The 6,437-nt window shown below is 37.6% G+C and overlaps 1 long non-coding RNA gene across 1 annotated transcript; it reads left to right on the top strand.

Moving 5' to 3' along the window:
• Positions 1–272: 272 nt before the first annotated feature.
• Positions 273–4,186, top strand: LOC131541440 (uncharacterized). The gene is made up of 3 exons (XR_009271507.1): positions 273–749; positions 3,268–3,314; positions 3,442–4,186. It is a non-coding gene; the product is annotated as an uncharacterized LOC131541440 (long non-coding RNA).
• Positions 4,187–6,437: the final 2,251 nt, after the last annotated feature.

Below are 6,437 nucleotides of genomic sequence, written 5' to 3'. Positions count from 1 at the left end.
TTTACCCGCTGTGTATATATATATATATATATATATATATATATATAAAATGCTTTTTTTTTTTTTTTTTGTAAAAGACCATTTTTGAAGAAGAAATGCATATATTTATGTAATGTAAAGTCTGATCTTTGAGAAAATATAAAGGGCCACTAACTTCAATTTCAATTTCTTTTTTTTTTTACATTTTTACTGAACTGTACCCAGAGGTGGGTAGTAACGAGTTACATTTACTTCGTTACATTTACTTGAGTAAATTTTTTGGGTAACTAATACTTTTAGAGTATAATTAAAAATGGGTACTTTTACTTTTACTCAAGTACATTGTTAGTGAAAAAACGGTACTTTTACTTCGTTACTGTGGGCGACGCTCCTCTCGTTACTTTATCTTAATGCATACAATTTAAAAATCCTTCAGTTTATTCCAAGCGCGCCATCTACTTTTTTTTCTGGGCAATGAGCGATGCCCGTTCGCGAATGATTCATTCTTTTGAGTCAATTCTGTTCGAAGGCTTGATCAAACCAGTTGGCAGACCAATGAATCGGTTCGCGAATCAGTTTGAATGATTCGTTCAGTTCCCTGCCGCACGCGCTGAGTCGTCTGAAGCGGTTCTCACTCAGAGTTGTAACATCAAGAGCGCTGAAGACGTGGCTTTGGATCTACAGTCAGTTGAAAGCAAATCTGCAAAGGCTATGGTTTGCTAGCTATGAAGATCTTTATTAGATGAACGCGTGTGCTGTCGGTTCCACAGGTATAGATTCGATTACAATACACGATACCACTATGACATTACCAGTTTGTTGTACATGTACCTTACACATTAAATACAATGTATAATTGATTCATTAAATAAGCTGTCACAGACTATGAAATAAACACCCGCCAAACCCGCGTTAGTTCCAGGAGGAATGCCTTGCCTAGACACAATTAATATGGAAATTTTCACAATATTTACGCTTGCAGAAATAAAGGCTACATTTGTTTACATTTTGCAGAACAGACGGAAGAAGATCCGTCAATGTGCGTTTGTTTCGTTATGTTCAGATGTTCTGTAACGTTAGCGGTCGTGTGAGGAGATTTCACTCTTCTCCGTGTCAGAGGTTAAATACATTTATAATACATAATTAAACTTTAAAATATAATTTAATTTAACTCAGTGATGCAAATCAGAATTTGTATCAGCTGTTACTCCAGTTTTCGGTGTAATATGATCCTTCAGAAATCATTCAAATATATTGTTTTATTACCAGTGTTGTTGAAAAAAACAACAAAAAAAAAACAGCATATGCTGGTTAGGTATGTTCTGAAGCTGGGATGCTGGTTTGTGCTGGTCATGCGCTGGTCTTGAGCTGGTCGGACCAGCTTAGGACAAGCAAAGGACCAGCTTAAATCAGCTCAAACCAGCATCCCATGCTTCAAAACATACCATACCAGCATATGCTGTTTTTTCAACAGGGAACAGTTTTGCTGCTTAATATTTTTGGAACCTGTGACAGTTTGTTCAGGATTCTTTTATGAATAGAAAGCTAAAAAGAGCAGCATTGATAATAAATCAGGCTGATAAAAATTCTGATTTGCATCACTGAAATAAATTACATTAAAAAAAATTAAAGGTGTTTTGAATGGCAGTGTGTGTGTGTATAAAAATGTATCTAAATATCTATATATCTAAATAAAAATAGACTATATTCAGTATATGATCCAAAGTAACTAGTAACTAACTACTTGAGTAGTTTTTTTATCCGACACTTTTTACTCTTACTCAAGTAACTATTCAGACTATTACTTTTACTTTTACTTGAGTAAATATTTCTTCAAGTACTTTTACTTCTACTTGAGTACAGTTTTTGGGTACTCTACCCACCTCTGACTGTACCATAAATTTGTCCTATGGTGTGACAGGGAAAAAAAGAAAAAAAAAACTCTTAATAATATATAAATAGCATGAGAGAGATTTATCTTTATTGTTAGACACTTATTTTCATAGAGTGTTATTTATTTAAAATGAAATTATAATAAACATAATTTTTTCCCCATGACTTGTTGGACAATTTCAATACAAACTTTGACAACAAGATCAACTTTGCTGTCATTCGTTCAAAACTGCTGAAAATTATACCATTTTAAGATGAGTGATATTTCTATCTCCTCTATTGCAATACTCAACTGTTTTTTTTTTTAGATATTTTGAGATAACAAATCTGTGGTTCTTTTATGTGTGTCACAACATAGGACATTACGTCACACTAAAGGCCAGAAATGGTAGTTATTAAAGTATTTCTCTTTATTTTTGAACATGTCAAAGGAAAAAGAAAGTTTAATTTTGATATAAACAATATCAACATTTAAAAAAAATAAAAATAATAATAATAATTTTCATCAACAAAATTCAGTCTCTTTCAATCAGTATGTTACTGAAACTCTTCTAGCACCCCACACCACCCACAATGCACCCCCACAAAAATTGACCATGTGCATGTGTCATGGGCTTCACCGGGGGCTTCAGTAACACGACCATGAATGGGGTCCTTCAACTAATTAAAGTTTTCTCTGGAATTGGCCGATTTAAAATCAGGATATGGTGTCACACCATAGGACATGGTTTTCAGAGACAAAATGTATTAAGTTCCTACACTTTCAGAAACATATAGATGGGGAAAAAAAATTATCGCCATTTACTAAAATAGACACTTGTACAATTATGCCGGGTGTATTTATTAACATTTTTAGGCTTTCCTTTTTAATTTATAAAAGTTGTAATTTACGGAAGCATGCTTGGGACAGTCACACCATAGGACAATTTTGACATTTGGCTCAAAAATTAAAAAAATTGAATAACACTGCAGCTTTTTTAACAACAGTTCCATGTAGGACAAATACATTTTTAACGATTTACAGCATTTTAAATAAGCCATCTCACGTCAACAACCCATATATATAATACATTCACAAGTACATACATAAACAAACCCGAGCAATACTCACAATCACCTAGAACACTCTAGCAAGCTCTTAGGAATTTAGCGGCTTCTGTCAAGCCAACATCAAACTTTGTCTTGGCAATATGTTTACAGTAACTGTAATGTGTCAAATTATTCTTTCTAAATAGATAGAAATCCAGCAAAGCACAGGTGCTTATTTCTTATATCATCATCTAGTTCAATCTTCATTGAAGCTGCCATGATAATTATCATGACATTACTCATTTATATTTCACACACTTTGCCTGCTCCTGTATATTAATTTGACTTCATTTCCTTCCATCACAGGTTGTGTCTTCAGGCTCCATGGTGTCAAATAATTTTGACAGGCAATGGTAAATGGTTTCATTTTGTTGCCCTCCTTATAAATGCACCAGGCTCGACTCTGTCTACCACTTCTGAAATTCCTGCTGTTTCACGCTTCAAGGCTGTGTGTCATTTTTGATTCCTCTTTATGTGCAGGAAAGGCAATATTTCTAGGGCGGGCTCTCCCTTCTGTTTTGCCCATAGACTTTTCAATCAATCAAAGGCAGGCTTTTTTCCCACTGAAGTGTTCAATAATTCATCGGACTCTGGCTTAGGGCCATGGCTGATGTTCAGAAGACGAATTGCAATGAAGAGGAGGAGGAGAAGAGTGGATTGCATTTTGGGCAAATTTGGGCCGCAGACAATTAAATGTTGCTTACAGGGCCACGGCTCTCATTGAGTTCACAGAATCAGGCTTCAACGGAAACTTTTGAGCTGCTTCATAAAAGTCAGTTTTCATTTATATGTTCCTAATTTCATTCTGTTTTCATCATGTAGAATTTTTAATCAAGATCATCCAACCAAAATTGGAAGAAAAAGTAAATCAGAGAAAAATGACTCATATACAGTAATACAGCCAATCCAAATGTACTGATAACTAAATCAGACATAAAATACCACTAGTTTATTGAATACAGGGTAAGCCTACTCAAATCTTTCAAAGAGAAATTGTCCACAACGCATACAAATTTAATCCCTGATTGGGCTTAATGGGTGACTGAGAAACTGTGCCAAAGAGTATACCTATGCATCGCTGCAGCTCAAAAGCAGTATATCAGCAGCTTCAGCAGTCTGTGCACCCCTAATGACAAAGTCGAGGGAGGAAATCGGAAAAGTGAGACACTCCCAGATGCTGTTTAAGCAGCTCTGCTGAGATTTGAGGACTCATCTGGGGCAACACTTGCCAACGATAACAATCTTGCATGTCCAATTAACAGCGCTGCAAAATAAAAAGTCATGTTGTGGCAACAATTCTGTGCTTAGACTGGTTTTGAATGGTGCATGCAAAAATGTGCTTTTCCCACTTGTTCAAGAAGCACCAGTGTGCTGAAAACAGTTGTTATATGTTAGCGAAAGAGTCTGGCTGGTCTAGGCTTACAGGTTTTTACGGGCCACATGTTTGCTTTAGTACTATTATATCAGCTCTGCATTAAAGGGATGTGCCCATCATAAAATTGTGCAAATCAAAATGCGATTGCACAAAAATGCTGGTTGTAATATGTTATTATGCTTATAATTTTATATTTATCTTTGTTTTCATATTATAACATATGATTTGCTAATAAAAACCAAATTATGTCAAAAGTCTAAAAATGTGTGAATACAATAATTAGAATACTTAATAGTTTTGACAATATTTGATTATCGACTAAATGCACACATTCCACTGTATTCACAGAGATTATTGAGGTTTAGACTCAACGCAATTTGCAAGATTCAACAAGTTTCTCCCTTTATATTGTTTTAATAAAATGTGTTTAAATAACCCACTTGTCAGGATTGGGTGAAGGGATGAGAGCGAGGACTCAATTGCTGGAAGAAGGGCTTTTATTAGCAAAAAATAAAAACAAAACAAACAAAAACTACCCTGTAGGGAAAAACAGGCTGGACAAGGCTGGACACCAGGCACACACAACATTTGACAACGAACTCGCACGGGACTGCAAACACAAGGAGATTATAAAGGGAGCAAATGAGGAGGGTGACGGGATAAAACACAGGTGGGGCAAATTAACCAATAATCAGGAAACAAGGTGGGTGGGGTCAAGACAAATTGACATGAGAGCACATGGCAGACAGAAAACTAGGACAAAAGCCATGTGCTCACACAAAACAAAAACACAAGCACATGGCCAGCAATACCAATCATCAGCCATGTGCTAAACAGGACACGAACACGCAGCTAATGAGAATACTCATAAGCCGCGTGTTCACACAAGACATGACAACATGAAAGCACGCAGCCAGTGAAAAAAAACACAAGCTGCGTGCAACACAGAACAAGACAAAACAAGAGAAAGCACGCGGCCGAACCCGAACCGCGTGCCGAACAAAACACAACACACACCGACAGAGGAGCGCACGGCCCGAGCGAACTCGAGACCGCACGCTCCCACAGCAAGACAGACCTGGAACGTGAGTGTCCGAATCCCGACACGAAAACCAGAACAGAGCCTGAACAAGCCAGCGTGCCGGGATCCGAACACCACGCTCCAACATGAAACAGAGCATGTAGACAAGATAGCGCGCGGCTCAACAAAACAAGACAAGAAAGGAGTGTCAGAGCTCTGTCACAAAACCACGAAAAAACTAGACCGAAGTCACAGAACCCTGACACTACCCCCACCCAAAGGGACGCCACCTGGAAGGGTGGGAGGGAGGAAAGCCAAACCAGTGACCGTAAATAAGCCCAGGAAGTCTTTAGGATGGGTGGGACAGGAGGGTTGAGCCAGGGAGGCTCCAGCAGTTCTGGATAGAGATGTTCCGATACCCTTTTTCCCTTCCCGATACCGATTCCGATACCTAGGCTCAGGGTATCGGCCGATACCGAGTACTGATCCGATACCCGGGTGTGTATCTGGTTATACAGTTGTATGTACTACTAGCCCTGTATGAATTGATACAATTATTTTAGGGTGTGCTTCACCATATATAGATAGATAGATAGATAGATAGATAGATAGATAGATAGATAGATAGATAGATAGTCTGGCAGTAATTTTAACTGAATTTAAGTTAAAGGTGGTGGTGCTTTTTGGTCATTCAGTGTTTCTGTAAAATGGGGAAAAACTGTCAATAATACTGATAAAATAATAATCATACTATGAATTCTACTAAGAACAATATAAAACGCACTAAGGATTAACGAGCTGCTGGATTCATGAATATTAATCACGTTGTCTGCATTGGCTCGAACGGATTTGCTGAAATCAAAACAGGGACGATAATAGGTGAACGCCAGCCAATGAGATTGTCGTTTGCGCATTAGCTCCGCCTACTCCCGGAGAACCCGGCAGTTAAGCTGAAGAATTCCAAAGGAACTCCGTTATTTTGACAGAAAAATACAACAAAGAATAACGTTTACATACCATGCAGAATTGACGCTACATGTAAGACTCCTTGCTCCTCTCCTCTCCTCTCTCTCTCTCTCT

Source organism: Onychostoma macrolepis, chromosome 05 (genome assembly GCF_012432095.1).
Source record: "Onychostoma macrolepis isolate SWU-2019 chromosome 05, ASM1243209v1, whole genome shotgun sequence".
In the NCBI taxonomy this organism is placed as follows: Eukaryota; Metazoa; Chordata; class Actinopteri; order Cypriniformes; family Cyprinidae; genus Onychostoma; species Onychostoma macrolepis.
Note: the sequence above shows the minus strand (reverse complement) of the source record. Positions and strands in the feature narration are given on the sequence as shown.